General features: G+C 40.6%; 1 protein-coding gene across 1 annotated transcript in view; it reads left to right on the top strand.

The window, feature by feature from the left end:
• Positions 1-3,783: 3,783 nt before the first annotated feature.
• The window catches only part of lrfn1 (leucine rich repeat and fibronectin type III domain containing 1), a 126,470-nt gene continuing 112,458 nt past the window's right edge, over positions 3,784-17,795 (top strand). Inside the window, exon 1 of the mRNA XM_058412903.1 lies at positions 3,784-4,724. The gene's annotated coding sequence lies outside the window, so the exon portion shown is untranslated. The remainder of the gene's footprint in view (positions 4,725-17,795) is intronic.

The raw sequence follows: 17,795 nt of genomic DNA, 5'->3' as shown, positions 1-17,795 counted from the left end.
TAACCTCCACTTGTATAATTGTCAATGGAGTAACTGTCACTGATGTAACCTTCACAGTTATAATTGTCACTGGTGTATCCTTCACTGGTGTAACTGTCACTGGTGTAACCTTCACAGTTATAATTGTCACTGGTGTAACCTTCACTTGTATAATTGTCAATGGAGTAACTATCACTGGTGTAACCATTATTGGTGTAACCTCCACTTGTATAATTGTCAATGGAGTAACTGTCACTGATGTAACCATTGTTGGTGTATCCTTCACTGGTGTAACTGTCACTGGTGTAACCTTCACAGTTATAATTGTCACTGGTGTAACCTTCACTTGTATAATTGTCAATGGAGTAACTATCACTGGTGTAACCATTATTGGTGTAACCTTCACTTGTATAATTGTCAATGGAGTAACTGTCACTGGTGTAACCATTATTGGTGTAACCTTCACTTGTATAATTGTCAATGGAGTAACTATCACTGGTGTAACCATTATTGGTGTAACCTTCACTTGTATAATTGTCAATGGAGTAACTGTCACTGGTGTAACCATTATTGGTGTAACCTTCACTTGTATAATTGTCAATGGAGTAACTATCACTGGTGTAACCATTATTGGTGTAACCTCCACTTGTATAATTGTCAATGGAGTAACTGTCACTGATGTAACCATTGTTGGTGTATCCTTCACTCGTGTAACTGTCACTGGTGTAACCTTCACAGTTATAATTGTCACTGGTGTAACCTTCACTTGTATAATTGTCAATGGAGTAACTATCACTGGTGTAACCATTATTGGTGTAACCTTCACTTGTATAATTGTCAATGGAGTAACTATCACTGGTGTAACCATTATTGGTGTAACCTTCAGTTGTATAATTGTCAATGGAGTAACTATCACTGGTGTAACCATTACTGGTGTAACCTTCACTTGTATAATTGTCAATGGAGTAACTATCACTGGTGTAACCATTATTGGTGTAACCTTCACTTGTATAATTGTCAATGGAGTAACTGTCACTGATGTAACCATTATTGGTGTAACCTTCACTGGTGTAACTGACAATGGGGTATCTGTTACTGGTACAACCATTACTGGTGTAACCCTTAACAGAGTATCCATCACTGTGGTAATAGTCACTGGTATAACTGTCACTAGTGTAATTATCACTCTCTGGTCTAACCATCACTGGTGTAGAGGCCCATGATTGTGACACAAGTGACAGTTGCTCCACTGTATTTAAGCATCAAGAACACTGATTATTCATGAAAATATAGTGTCATTAAAGGCAGGATATAAAACAATAATACACAATTTGTTGTTAAAAATTCCAATGGTTCAAAAATTTTTTTTGATTAATCCATTTTTTGTTGATCTATTAAATACCAGCCAATTAAATTTCATAAATGTGCAGTACACAAAAAAGATGGTAAAAGAAATAAACAACAAAATCAATAATAATAATAATAATAATAATAATAATAATAATAATAAGCACAGACAAGTTCACCAAAAGTAATAAGATAAATGAATCTCTTGGAATTCACAGGAATTTGACTTACTTTATTACTATATAGAGATACATAAAAAGAGACACTGTTAGGGGTGGGGTTACGAAAAAAGCTCCAGCCACACCCCCTCTCTCCTTCACATTCCCTCCAGAGTTCCCTCCATCATTCATCATCTGATCATTCATCCATCATTTTTATGAGATCAGGCTCCATCCACGAACATGAGACCAGACATCTTATGTGTCTGTGTGTGTGTGTGTGTGTCTGCGTGTGTGTGTGTGTGTTACATGCATACTGTGGCAGTTCAACAGCATAGCAATCAGTCACAGATCTGCATGCAGTAAAAGCGGGACATCTGTGTGTGTGTGTGTGTGTGTTGTGTGTTACATGCATATTGTGGCAGTTCAGCAGCGCAGCAATCAGTCACAGATCTGCATGCAGCAAAAGTTCAGCTGCACAGCCATGTGTGTGTGTGTGTGTGTGTGTGTGTCTTTGTGTACTAATAAAGCAGGCTGAAGGAAGAAAAATCTCAAAGGCACAGTGTGTTTCCTCCAAACTGCACTTTACTTCACTCACTACATCACTCCTACACTGACACACTACCATCAGAACCCCCTGTCTGTCTGTCAAACTGTCTGTCTGTCTGACTGTCTGTAAATAGTTTCCACTGGGGTTCTTGGGTAATTAAGCTCTTTGCATTCTTCAAGAATTCTTCTTGGAGCTCTCTCTGAAAAATGTTATGCACAGAACATCACTGCAGGATCCACACAGTACACTTTTTTTTAATATAATTTTTTAATCCTTTTTGTACAATCAGATGAGAGACACAGAGAGAGAGAGAGAGAGAGAGAGAGAGAGAGAGAGAGATACTATTTACACCCTTCAAGGGAAGGGAAGGAAGGAAGTTGGGAAGAAAAAAAGTTCCACCCAGAATGTAATAAGGGGTTTGTTTGTCCCTCAGGTGAAAGAGTTATAGATTGTAAGTGAAACTGTAAATCTGAGAGATTTCTCTTCAGAAAGAACTCCAAATAGAACGCTTTAAGGTAGTGAAGAACCCTAAACTATCCAAAGAACTTGAACCTTTTCTTTTCCATAATGCTCAAGAAAAAAGACAGACAGACAGATAGATAGACAGACATACAGACAGATAGATAGACAGACAGATAGATAGACAGACAGTTAAACAAACAGTCTTCAAACAGTTAAACAGCCAGACAGAAAAACAGACAGACATTTAAGCAGACAGACAGACAGTTAGACAGACAGACAGAGAAATAGACAGACAATTTAGCAGACAGACAAACAGACAGAAAAAGAGACAGACTGAAAAAACAAACAGACAGACAGTTAAGCAGACAGAGGGTTAAACAGACAGACAGACATGCAGACAGACAGTTAAGAAGATAGACAGACAGAGAGATAGATTAAACATACAAGTAGACAGACATTTTAACAGACTGATAGGTACTGAAGCAGACAGACAGCTAAACAGACAGACAGGTAGACAGACTGGCAGGCAGTTAAACAGACAGATACTTAAGCAGACAGACTGACAGGTAGTTAAACAAACAGGCAGGCAGACAGATACTCAAGCAGACAGACAGGCAGACAGACTGGCAGGCAGTTAAACAGACAGATAGGCAGGCAGATACACACACAATCAGACAGACAGACTGACAGGCAGTTAAACAGACAGACAGGCAGGCAGGTACACACTATAGCAGACAGACAGACAGACTGACTGACAGGCAGTTAAACAGACAGACAGGCAGGCAGACAGATACTTAAACAGACAGACAGGCAGACAGTCCAAAAACAATATATGAAAACATTCAAGGTGTTAAATACTTATGCAATCATTTAGTGATGAAATGCATGTATTTATTATTTATTTATATCAATAAATGTTTGTCAGATGAATTGTATTGAATAAGCATGTAGATATTACTGAGCTTTACAGTTACGAAAATTAGACAAGTAGATGTGTACAGCTGTGAGGGTGGGGGAGTGAGTCTGACTTTCTAACGCCTTTTCAGGAAGCTAATTAACGGGTTAATGAATACTTCCGGTGATAAATTAACACCTACTTTAATAATGGGTCTCCTGCAGTAAGAAATGAACACACACACAATATGCGAATCGCACTGAACGAACGAGTGCACGCGCAATTAACTTTTTGTTGTATCCAGCCTTGGTCCATCCCAAAATCCCCCCCACCACCACCCCTTTCTCGGTGTCGCGCACGTGCACGCGCACCATCACTTTGGGGCACGACAAGAGATGCGCGTGCGTGTGCGCGCGACGTTCGGCTCCGGTATCCGTGCTCGGGCAGAGCTGCACGCAGAGGAATGAAGAGAAAAGAAGAAAACATTTCCATAAAAAAAAAGAAAAGAAAAAACAAGAGACGACTCTGATGCGTTACCGAGATCTGAGCTTGGCGCGTGCGTGCACGGATCTCCGTTATCTAGGAGAAGAAGAATCAATGAAATAAATAAATAGTAATAATAATTATTTTTGTGAGAAAAAAAAAACGAACCGAGACGTCCTGCTCTCCGCGTGCACGGGGATACACGAGAATTGCGAACAGGATGGAGCGCGAGGGATGACGGGCGGAGAGTGGAGGGCGACGGCACGCGCGTGTTCGGATGCGTTTCTGCGCAGTTTCTCCCGCGTGCACGGAGTTTATCCTGCTCTAGACTACCGCAGAATCGCTCGAGCACATCCGGTCCGTAGTCTCGCGCGGCACACGGACCGTTTTGGTGTTTCTGTTTTTTGGATTTGGCTTCTCCTAAATCACTCTCACACACACACACACACACGCACTTACACACACACACACAGACACACCGCTGTCTCGTCTCGGTACCAGTGGATCGCTTTATTTTTCCACACTGATTAGGATCGATTAAGGATTTTGGATTAAGGAGTTTTTATTGTGTTTTTTTCCAATACAGAAGGAATTCATCCCTCCATCATCTCCGTCTCTCCGTTACGAGTTTAGAAGTCGCGAGGGGGAGATCCGGTGCGCATTTCTGCGTCTCTGCGGTGGAGAACTCGAGCGGGATTTGTGCGCTTGCGTGTTTATAATCCTCCTGATTGATGCGATCCCGTTCTGTTTGGAAAATAATTATTACAGATCAACATCAGGGGAGGAGAAGGAGAGGGAGGAGGAGGAGGACTAGGAACGGAACTTCAGCGGCGGAGACCGGCCTGGAGAGGTGAGTCGCGTTGTGTTTGTCCATCTACCTACCTATTGAAGGGTGCCAATAGTTTTTGGTCTGTCTATCCATCTATCTATCTATCTATCTATCTATCTATCTATCTATCTATCTATCTATCTATCTATCTATCTATCTATCTATCTATCGCTTCGAATGTAACAATAGTTTTGCATCTGTAGATCTCGCTCTTGAAGGGTGCCAATATTTTTGAGCTATCAATAGGTCCGTTGAACGGTGCCGATGTCTGTCTATCTATCTATCTATCTATCTATCTATCTATCTATCTATCTATCTTGAATGTTAACAATCTTTGCCAATTCATTTCATGCTCATTATTATCATCATGCATTTTTTTGTATTATAGGAATACCTCTATCCTCATGTCTGCATGTCTTAGCACAGAGTTATAGCTCTCTCTCTCTCTCTCTGGTGCTCACACAGTAAATCAGGTTATGAACGGCAGAATTGCTGCGAGAGATATAAATTGTTCAACTTCTCAAAGGGTTGATTACTTTATCAGGGTGGCGTATCACAGGGTGGTGCTCTGCTCCCTAACTCTCATCATGTGCATGCCGCTCTGACCTTGGAAATATAATCCTGAGCGCTCAGCGTGTCTCAGGCACACCTCTGGAATCTGATCTGGAGAGAAAATGGCGTGAACATGAGTGAATCAGTGAAAGTGTGTGGGGAAATAAATGGTTGTGTTGCTGCTTTTAGACTTTGGGATGTAATAAACTATTGCATTGTGAAGCTGTAGTTGGCACGTATTACACAGAAATTGAAAAAAAAAAAAAAAACACCCCAAAAAAACCAAAATCCATGTTTCAGTAGAATGTGATATCTAGGAAAGAGGGCGTGTCTTGCTCTGTACTGTCAGCTTGTTAGCAGTTAGCTATTTACTTTTCTAACAGAACCTATATACCTGGAGGTTGGAAGGAGGCGGAGTTTGAGTTTACTCTTTAGTAGTGTCCATATTTAGCCAGATCACTAAGCTACTGTCAGGTTTGTTTGGATGTTTAGGCCAGGTGTGTATCAGAGAACGCTATTGGCTCTTTAAGCACGTCGTCACTTCCTGTTTTACGAGTAAATATGTCTCATTTTTAAATACAGAATCAAGACAGCCGTGGTGTCTTTAATAACTAGCCGTCGAGCCACAAGGATGCCTTTATTTCTGAGCACGTGCTAATTCATCTAGGAAGTTTTTGTTCATGGTCTCATCGGAGAGACACATAACAGCATCGATCCTGCTGCTGTACAAGAAACCGTGATTTACCCACAAGCACCTAATTCCCTGCAGACTCCTCCCGCACAGACGTCAATATCGGTTCAGTATCGGAGTTTTGTAGTCAGACAGACGGCGTGCAGTGTTTATCTGGATTAGCTGATTTAAGCCAGATTTGAGCTGTACGATTTTCAGCATGATGTTGCCAGCACAGACAAAAATCACACATTTTAAAAGAATTCTTTTCTAGCTTGGATTAGATGCAACTGGAGACTGTACCTAATAAAGGTTGTGAGAAACCGGTAACAAGTGGGCAAACTTGCAGGGCAGCTACAGATATGTTCAGGTCTTGTCAGGTCAGTACTTACCAAAAGTGCTCCAAGAAAGCACAACCTTCATGGTAGTGTCCTTTTAATTGCTCGGAAATGGTTTTTAGAAACAGGAGAAATTGTTCAAGGTGTTGATTTGGCTTCCAAATTCTCCAACATCTGTGGGGTCCGATCTTTGGAGGAGCCACACAATGATAGGCAGGTGTTAGGGCTGATCATTGTGTGTATATACATGTGTGCATGTGTGTATACTGAAAAAAGTGTGTTAGAGAACATAAAACATAGTATCATGAAGACCAAAGACAAAGTGAGACAAAGACAAAAATGGGGGGATTAGTCAGAGAACCGAGACACAGTGCTACCACCACCATGCTTCACACACTCACTTCATTCAGCATATGATTTGAATTCTGATGGATTTCTTCAAGTTGCACCCTAACAAATTCAACAGTTTCATCGGGAAAGGAAGGAGGAAGGACAATGTTTGTAAATATTTATGCATACTGTACCACTTCAGTATTATTTTGTAGATTCATAGCCAGTAAAGTCTATAAAATATGGAAGTACTCACAGGGGGGTGAATACTTACGCAAGGTACCATACGGGCCGTTTAGTCAGCATGCTAAAATAATGTATTGGTGCTGCACAGTATTGGTATCGACTGTGTTTTGCATTACCTCATGCGCTACTATCAGCTTTGCTCTGCGCACTATTGATTTCTTTCATCCTCCACGCTTCTTCTACAGCACAGGACGAGTCATGGGAGTGATATCAGACGGCCGACACAACGATATCAATATCAGCCGTGTGAAATCACCACGTACCACTTTATCAGTCTTTCCCGCTGCGCTGGCTGATATGTGACAGTTAGTTCCCACCCACATGATCTTATTGGTTATAAAGATCCTAAATTGCTTCAAATCCGTCGTGCGGCTCAATAGCGGTTGCTAAGCAGTCGCCGCTGTGACACTGTATATAGACAGGTTTTAATTAAATAATAGAAAAATAATTAAAATATCTCAGAAAAGCTTATCGTGACACAATTTATCATGATGTTCATATTTTGTTGATGTGTGTGTGTAAGAGAGAGAGAGAGAGAGAGAGAGAGAGAGTTCAGTGTAATGCTCACTCGACCATTTTAACTATAAGCTTTTGGGAAAGTCTCAATTCATCTCATCAGCGCACGCAGTAAAACGTCACGCATACAAAACAGACGCATTCATCAACATTTCAGATACAGGCTTGACCGTGTGTGGCAAAACAACAAACAAACGAACCACTAGCACGACTTGGCATCGATCTCGGTTTGCTAGTTTTCGTTGCGTTTGCTTCACATCACCTGGGAGGAGAGATTTAGCGCTCCGGCAGTTCGTAGCAGGGATTCCAGCCGAGTGCCACCTGAAAACATGATTTGTTTTCTTCATCTGCTGTGTAAAGGGCACGCTGCTGCTGATTTTTTCCCCTCTTTTCTTTCTTTTAGAAAGTAACTCGAACCGGTGGAGCTGGATGTGAGACTCGGAGCTAATCGGGACAGACAGAATAGGGTCAGAACAAGAGAACAGTGTTCAGATGATGAATTTTAAAGAATCCAGGACAAACAGAGATAAAGAATTTCAGGAGAAATGTTGAATTAGGAGGCCATTAATAATCCACTCGGCATCTTGATGGACCCCAGGGTTCAAGCTTGTATTGTGTTAGCTGCTTAGAACAAAACAAAACAAAAAACATTAGTTAATTAACATTTATTAAGACTTTTTTTTGAGAATAACTCTTGCATCATCAGATCCAGACTATTTTTTTTTTAAAGAAATCAAATACCTGACGAAATCTAATGATCATACAGCTACAAAAATGATACATTTGCTCTGTTCACCAAAAAGTTTCAGATTTTGGTATATAATCTTGTGCAAGATTCTGACCACAGTGAACTGAATATTTTGGACACTATATTACACATCAATCACAAGCCATCAGAGTACACAGGAAAGCTCTGTTAACTCACATAACCGCTCTTTACATCCGTGCCGAGAAGAAAAGCAAAAACATCATAAACGGATGGACTACGGAAGTTGGGTTGTTTGGCTGACAGGAGTTTGGTCTTCTGCTGTTGTAGCTCATCTGCAGAGATGAAGTCCTAGAAGTTGATGAAGGTGAAGGTGAAGGTGAAGTTGTGATGCTTTTCTGCTCATCTCGGTTGTACAGAGTGACTATTTTAGTCACTATAGCCTTCCTGACTGCTCAAATCAATCTGGTGTGTGTGTGTGTGTGTAAATCCCAAGAGATTGTTTCCACATTCTGATGTTTGGTGTGAACTTTTAACTGAAGATCTTGACCCCGATCTGCTGTCACATGACCGGCTGATTTAATAATACAAGGATGCAGTAATTGAATAATACAGGGGTGCATAAATTTGATGAGGTTTTTCAAGACAGATGATCAGGGCTGCATTTTTGGGAGGAGAGAGCTAGAAAACAAGAAGCAGGAAATAGAAGGCAAACTGGAAGAGTGACATCATCATCGTTATATTATTATTACCTGTATTATTATTATTATTATTATTATTATTATTATTATTATTATTATTATGATTATTCCACACGTGTATGAACATGTGAGCGTAGATCAATTTGCACTTCCCTGAATGCTGAGTCAGTGTGTGTGAGTGTGTGAGTAACGTCAGACTCAGGGGTGTTAGCTGTGTTGCTAAATGCAGACAGCAGACTGGTGCGCTAAAAGGTGGTGACCTGTGTGTTTCTGCCCTCCATACATGACACACACACATACACACACTCACAATCCAACATGTTTACTAATGCAGTGTATCCTGCTATTTATAAGGCTTCATAAAACAGCATCATTAATTTAAGTCATGATGCATATTTCTGTGTTATTAGCAATGCAGGTTTACTTAAACACTCAAATATCCAGCGCTAAGTTGTTTGAGGAAACGTGAAGAAAGTGTCTATTATAACACTAGCCACACTGCTAATCACAAAAAATATGCTAACGCTAAGATTGTTTTGTATGTAAATGGTTTTAATAACCCCGTGTGCTGTTAGTTGACTTCACTTGATGTTTATTCCACATTGCTGTTGAATTGATTGTGCATCGTGATTGGTCAGAAAGGTGTTGATGAATTTTCTAAAACAGCAGCTCTGACAGGAGAAAGGAGTCTCCAGTGTTAGGGATGGAGGATGCTTCTTTGAGGTTTCTACGTAAAAACACGTTTTTATCTTATTAAATGTGTGAGAGAGAGAGAGAGAGAGAGAGAGAGAGAGAGAGAGAGAGAGAGAGAGCCTGGTGAGGTAAAGACCCTTTATAGCAGCTTTAGCTACATTTATGTGATAACAGGAATTAACTAGATTGATTACATGCCATTTAAAAAAGGAAAACAGTACCAAAAAGTATGATGTGATTTTCTCTAATAAATATAACATATCTCTGAGGTTTAAGAGGAAGAAACACGTTTTTATTTAACTTCTGGTGGGAAATAGTGATGTGTTGTTCATGAACCATTCGTTCATTTTAAACTAATCTTTAATATGACTCAGGAACAAGGAGTCGTCTCAGAGAGCGATTCGTTCATTTTGTATTGACAACATCCTATAGGTCCTGTACTGGGAACATGATTAGATCTCCCGAGTCGTTCGTTCATCACATGACAGCCTCATAGGTTTCAGGTCCAAGGCGTTCGTTCGTTCTTCACGTGATCACTTCCTAAATCGGTTTCTTACATCAATAATACTAATGTAATGATGTATAATATTTAGGAATTATCGTAAAATTATCGAAATACATTTTATTTCTGACAAATAAAAAAATGCTGTTCTTGTTCATGTCAGTCTCGCTTTGGCCTGGGTTTATAGTTTTGTCTTATTCTAAACATGATCAACGTTTGCATAAGTAGATGTGTCGAGGTAATTGGCTATAAATGCGTAACATAAATTACTTTTTTTTAATTGGCTATAAACTATATTATGTAAATGAATGGAATGATTGAAAAAAAAAGGTTAAAATTCAAAGATCAAAGATAGTAGTGCGAATCCACTACTAAAAATCTATTTCTACTCCCTGCAACAATTTCTCAGTTGTAAATAAAGCATCCTGGGTAATTTGCGGTTTGATAATAATTGATGATCTTCAATGATCCCAATTAAGACAAAACTGAGCCGTCAATCATGTAAGACATCTCAGAACTGCTAATTAACGAACATCTCAGGTCAACAGCGAACACGAGCGCAACATGGCCGAGGAAAACCCGCGAGTCCTCACAATCCGTCAGCTCGGTTTTGCCTCTGACGTGCCGGGAAATAAAAACGCAGTCCCTGACTGTCCGTGACGAACACCAGCTGACTGAAGAGAGGTTCCGAGTTCGCTCCAAACCTCTTTATTATACACGACAGGTCGATAATAAGCGCAGCCTCCCTGCGTGTTAAGCAGCTCGCACGCTGTTTATGAAATCCAGACAGCCGGGTGCCATCATGCTCATCAACACTACACCCAGATCAATATCCCCGAGACCGGGCCATCTAAAATTCACACTCTATTTATTTCCCAAGGTCGGGATTTGAAGGTTGTGATAGTTATGGCACCGTCATTTCCAAATAAGCACTACTTCACTAAATAGATAATGATGATGGGAACAAACATGGCGGACATGTCAGAGGATTATAGTGCCATTATTATACAGGACGTTCGGGATGTGTTAGTGTTCAGGTAAGTGAGAGAGTTGTAATCTCAGGATCGGTGCTGGAATGTGACAGTTAAGAATAAAAAATAAGATGGGGTGAATGGGACCGGAAGCTAGTCTTAAAAATTAGTGCAAAGAAGAAAGTATTCTTCAGTCCACATTTTCTATCCCTCATTTTTTCATGTTTAAAAGCAAGTGCTTTTGCTTACATGTGCTATTCAAGATGCTTGTATTGGATATTTGTGATGTCCTCTTGCCCCTACAGCACCTCCTCTTCCTTCATCACCTCTTTCTTCTTCATCACCTCCTCTTCCTTCTTCACCACTTCCTTTTTCTATTTCATCACCCGCTACATCACCTCCTCTTCCTCCTTCATCACCCTCTCTTCCTCCATCACACTCTTCATGATCTCCTCTTGCTCCTACAGCACCTCCTCTTCCTTCTTCAGCACCTCCTTCCTCATGTCCTCTTCCTCCACCATTGCCTCTCTTTTATCACCTCCTCTTCCTTCTTCATCCTTCCTTTCATCACCTTCTCTACCTCCTTCAACACCTCATGTAAGCCGAGGCACAGGACATCTGGCAATGTCTGGCCCAGTACACATGAAAATCCCAAAGAAACGAACCCCTTATATAGATTATGGCTGGAGTCGCAGCAGCGATTCAGGACAAGGCCCGTAATACCTTTTCTTGTGCATGAGCTGCACGTTTGTGACTTAAAATGATGCAGAGCAGTTATCACTGCTGATATTCGGCTGATGAGGATAATTGGGCAGGTGCTGAGCTTTCAGCTTTCAGATCAGAAAGAAAAAAAAGCTATTTTCAAGATAATTAAATCCCTGAAGGGTTAGCATGTTAGAGGGCTAATGTTAGCCTTTGCAAATGCTAACTACAGGACATTTGTGGCTGAGAGAGAGAGAGAGAGAGAGATTTTGAATTGAAGAGAGAGAGTTAGAGAGTCGTTGCTCAGTAAAAAGATGAATTTTAATTAAGATGAAAGAGGAGGAAAGAAAAGAAGCAGAAGGAAAAAGAGCAGGTTAATAATGACGGCTGGAAGGTAATGGCCACCTGCCAGCGTCACGCTAAAATGAACCAAGGGCACAAAAGCGGTGTTTAACCTCCACTTCCTCTGTGTACAGGAAGTTCAGAAGCCATGCAACCTCATGGCTATGAATTAATCAGCAGTGAGTCTGTGTGAAACCTGAGTGTGCTCCTTTACCCTGTCAGTAAACCTTCTGACCTCGAAAAGCAACCTGATCTCACAAACTGTTGCTATATTTGAGCGTGAGAATGCGAGACACGCTACAATCTCTAACTCCGCCCCTCACCTTAACCTCAACGATGTTTAGATGCAGTTTGACCGGTCGACGTTTATGCGATTTATACATGACCTCCACCTTTTAACATTCGAGTACACTGGTACACTGCTACGAGTCATCACTCAAAAATAGACAATAGACATATCAATCTGACTGACAGTTAACTGACCCTCTGACCCCCTCTGCCCCATCCTTTATCACATTATCACATTGGAGAAAGAAAAAGAGAGAAAGAGAGAGAGAGAAAGCACAGAAGTGATACAGACAAAATAAGACAGACAAAAAGAGAGCCAGTAAATGAAAGAGAAGTGTTATGCTGTGATGTGACGGATCATAGAAGGATAGACAGAAAGGCAGTGAGACAGAGAGAGAGAAAGAATAAAGGACAGACAGAGAGAGAAAGACAGAAACAGAGAGACAGAGAGTTATGCAGACAGACAGTCAGAAAAAGAGAGAAAGGAAATGAGAAAGTCAGACAGCAAGACAAGGCAGAGAGAGATGTAGAAAAAGAGAGAGAGAGAGAAAGAGAGAGAGAGAGAATGACAGAAACAGAAAGATAGTAGTAAGAGAAAGAGAGAGAGAATGAAAGAGAAGTGGTGTGCTGTGATATGACAGGACAGAGAGGTTTACAGAAGCTTTCACGCCTGTCAGAAGTGCCATTCGTGGGAAAATCGGCGTGAAAAGGGAGGAAAAAACAGCTCAGGCTTTGTCCTCACATGGGCCTGATTTCTCCCAGAGAGAGAGAGACAGACAGACAGACAGAATGCCAAGATCATAGATTCTTTCACACACAGAAGAAAAAGATGGAGGATATTAATGCTGATGGAGAGAAAGAAGGAGGTGGAGAAAAGGAGGCATGCTGATGTGGGGGCTAACACACAAAGGATAGATAGAGTCAAAGATGGAGGTAGAGAAAAAAGCATGGGGAGAAAACGGGAAAGATAGAAATAGAGGGACGACGAGGCATAACAGATGGTAGACAGAAAGAAAAGGAGGGAGAGACAGATGGAGGGGGAAAGAGAGGGAGGAATAAAAAGTAGAGAGACAGATGGAAAGAAACAGAGAAGGAGAGACAGAAAGATAGAAAAAAGAAAAAGAGAGGTATAGAGAGAAAGACATAAAAGGGCATTTGCAAAACTGAAGAAAGTGTTGGAAAGAAAGAGGAAGAAATGGAAAGAAAGGAGGAGAAATTCGTAAGAGGGAGAGAATAATAGGACAAATGGATAGATGAATAGAGATGAAGACAGAGACAGATAGAAAGATAAAAGGAATAAAAAGAGATAAAGTGAGACATGTACAGAGACAAAAAAGGAGGGAGAGAGAGAGAGAGAAGGAGGGTGGAGACAGGCAGATGAAGAAACAGAAAGAGATACTAATGATGCTAATGAAAGAGAGAAAAAAACACAGAGAGGGAAGGAAAAAAGAACGATGGAGAAAGTGGAAGAGAAAAATAAAGATGGAAAAAGACAGAAGGAAAAATGCATAGAAGAAAATGAAATGAAAGATAGAAAGAGTTAAAATGTGCAGCAGAAAACAGAAGAAATGGTGGAGGGAAAAAGATAAATGGTTAGAAAAATGGTAGAGAAAAAGGGACAGAAATTCAAACAGAGGAGATGAGAGAGAGAGAGAGAGAGAGAGACAGAGAGAGAGAGAGAGAGAGAGAGAGAGAGAGAGAGAATATGACTCAGGAAATCTGACACACTGTCGTGTTTTGTTTCTTGTTTCATCACTATTCCTTCCTGTGAATTTGAGACTTGGATGACCTCAATCTCCTCATCCACTCTTCATCACCTCCTCATCCTCTCTTTACCTTCTCATCCTCTCATCATCTCCTCATCCTCTCTTCATCACCTCCTCATCGTCTCTGCATCACCTCCTCATCCTCTCTTCATCACCTCCTCATCCTCTCTTCATCACTTTCTCATCCTCTCTTCATCACCTCCTCATTCTCTCTTCATAACCTTCTCATCATCTCCCTATCCTTTCTTCATAACCACTTCATCACCTCCTCATCCTTCCTTCCTTCCTCCCTCATCATTCCCTCATCTTGTTACATCTGAAACACTGAATTATTTTTGCAGTGTTTATTACGGAGGCTAACGAGCGTATAAAAATGTCAATACAGCAGTAAAAGTGTTAGCATCGTGTGTATTGAACGCCGCAGGGGCTGAAGGAGCGGCCAGTGCTGTTAATAATGTCATCAGTGTGTAAGTGTGTTGTGGACACGCAGAGAGATCTGTCCCAAGGGTGTGTGTGTGTGTTTGTGTATGTGTGTCCACTGTTATGAGGTGTGAATGCGCTGTGTGTGAATCCTCCATCTGTCAGTCTGGAACTGCTAACCAGTCCCACTTCTGCTAATTCACCAAACTGACCAATCCTGCTTTTACTAATTCACCAAACTGACCAATCCTGCTTTTGCTCATTCACAAAACTGACTAATCCCGCTTCTGATAATTTACTAAATTGATCAGTCCCTCTTTTGATAAATAACTACACTGACTTATCTTGCTTCAGCTGATTCAGCAAACTGACTAATCCCGCTTATGCTAATTTTCCAAACTAACTAGTCCTGCTTCTGATAATTCACAAAACCAAGTAAGCACGCTTCTACCAGTTCACCAAGCAGTTTAACCCCGCTTATGCTAACTTACCAAACTGACCAATCCCGCTTGTGCTAATTCCTAAATGTTACCAGTGTTAAATCATCTAATTAACAGTCCCAGCTCTTACTCATTCCACTGTAGTCAAACTGACCAGTACCATTTCTGTTTACATCGTCCAAACCACACATCAAGGCTCTGGTTTAGACAAACAAGTGACTAATCCAGCCTTTCTAACTGGTTAATCCTTGGGGTGTTAATTAGCTAACCCCCCTAAGTTTTCCGGACAGTGTCACCTGAGTTAATCCTCAATCGTAGCATTGTAGTCATCTGTCGTCTTAATCTAACTGCTAATCTTTTCGTGCTAAGCTATTCTGCCATGAGGGCCCTTTTTCACGTTCCTAGGTTTGTTTGGAACACAACACTGTCCAAGTCTATGTGTAATAGTTCCCGCAGATTATTGTAAACAATTTCTAATTAATTCACCGCTATCTTTATTGCTTTACAATAAAGCTTTACAGCTGTGCAAACAAAAACAAAAATAATGTTTAACACATTGAAAGTAGGCCATGTGCAAAGTCTCACTGGTGTCGACTACACTGAAGGTTGGTGCTATTGTCGGAGCTTTCAGGTCAGCACTTTCCATTTCCATCCTGAAAAGCTGATGCTATCTGAGAGGGCGAGAGCTCAGAGGAGACCAGATGTTTATCCTGTGTAGGTGGTTGTTACAGACAACGTCCACAGGCTAACACCTGAAATGGCATGTGTGCATTTTTACAGTTTGGGAAAAAAAATGCAAGCAACAGACAGAAGCTAGCCATTTCTGGCAAGTTTTGTGGAAAAAGTAACAATAAAGTAGCTGACTCTAGCTGGGTTTAAATGGAGCTAATCTTGCAAGCCTTTAAGGCAGTTAGCAGAATAACAACATGTACTAATCACTAAGAGTATTAGTTAGCTAGCTAACATGTCCATCTAATGTTAGCATTAGGATGCTATGGGATCAAAATCCACTATTTTATGCTTCATGCTTCATTATTTTGTCATTCTGTATATAAAATATAAACACACAAACTATATCAAGTAACTAGAACGCTATTTATCATCAGCGCTAACAGTCTGAAGTCTCCTTACATAATACCGGTGAAGAAAATCTTACAAGAAGAATTTATATTATTTATGCAGGTTAGAGCCATGTGAGCTGAAGAGCCTAATGTATTCCTGAAGTTCAGTGTCGACAAGGATAAAATTAAAACTCTTCATGTGGAGTGAGATTAGAAGTATGCCAGTGTTTATTAGGTTTAAAAGAAATCAGCTGCAAGACATCGTAGAGAAAATCTTTTCCAGTTATTATGAAAAAGGAACAACCAGCTAAACAACAACTAATCAAGCCAAAAAATGGTAGTTATGCTTAGTCATCCAAGCGAATATATCCTCAAGTATATATCCAAACTTATTCAGCTGAGCAATTATAGTGGTGTTACGTCATCCAACTGACTAAGCAATGCTAATAGTGATATCTATTGCTGTCATATCTGTTGCTATTGAAGCATCTTACCACTGGAGCAAAGAAATGCTTCATTTAATAACATTAATCCGGTCTTTGCTCATTTTTTCAACTGACCAACAGTTATCCAAACAAATGAAACTGGTTGAGATAATGAATCAAATGAAATCTTGTTAAGATATTCAGACCAATCCTAGTGGTGTTATTTTATCTAAGGCCCTGTCCACACAAACGCGGATATTTTTAAAACCGCAGCTTTTTTTATGGGTTTGGCCGTTTGCCCACACGCGAACGCAGCATCAGGTCACTGAAACCGAACATTTTTGAAAACTCCTGCCAGGGTGAAGTTTTTTAAAAACTCCGGTTTCAGTGTTGTCGTGTCGACAGCGAAACCGGAGATTTTTGGCTTGTGAACAGGGTTGCCAGATTGGACTGAAGATTTCCAGCCCAACTACTGTACAGCTTAAAAACCGGCCCATTTAAAAAAAAACAGCGCAAAATGCACACTGTTATAACTAATACAATAACAAACAGTTATATCAGTTAACAACTTTGTGATATCGGCTTAACGAGTAGAACGATTACAACAACCCGCTAATCAAGACTGAAGTCTGACTGAACAGGACTCTCCTGAACCTTATTGGCTAAACTGAACCATATAATTAAAACGTCAACATTACATATTACACTTTATTTAATCGTTTGAATAGAAAATTAATAAAATATCATGTTTATAGTCAAAAATAAAATCCTGCCAGTTGCATTAAAAAAAAAAAACAGCCCAGATTTTATCAACCCGCCCAATGCACTTTTTCCCGGTGAGACGTGACCAAAAGAAGCCCAATTGTGCGGAAATGAGCCCAATCTGGCAACACTGCTTGTGAAGTCGACGTCTCAGACTTCTGATTGGCCAACATAGCTTTACGGTTGAGATTATATCGCCACCTGTTGGTTTTGCATGCTCTTGACAGCGCTTCAGACCACGTTTTTGTGTTTTCATGTGGACGAGATTTTTTTTTTAAACAAAGGAGGAAAAACTCTGTTTTTAAAAATACCCATGTACGTGTGGACTAGGCCTAAGTCAGGGAGTGCCGGTTTTCATTCCAAGTGAGCAGAAACCACACCTGAGTCAAGGGGCCAGTGTGAGTGAGGTTTTCATTCCAACCGAGTAGAAGCCACACCTGAGTCTGCTGAAAACCAAGATCAGGTGGAATCAGGTGTGGCTACTGCTTAACTGGGATGCACCCACACCAGCACTTTGCGGATAAGGTTTGTCACCCCTGTTGTAATTGATGTTGTTTTTCCCATTGCTCTGGAAGGAATGTAAGGAAAGTGGTAGCTAAATTGTTAAGACTTTTGACTACTGACTAGAAGGTTGTGAGTTCAAATCCCAGGACAACCAACT

Source organism: Hemibagrus wyckioides, linkage group LG17 (assembly GCF_019097595.1).
Source record: "Hemibagrus wyckioides isolate EC202008001 linkage group LG17, SWU_Hwy_1.0, whole genome shotgun sequence".
Taxonomy (NCBI): Eukaryota; Metazoa; Chordata; class Actinopteri; order Siluriformes; family Bagridae; genus Hemibagrus; species Hemibagrus wyckioides.
This window is presented reverse-complemented; position numbering and strand designations above follow the sequence as displayed.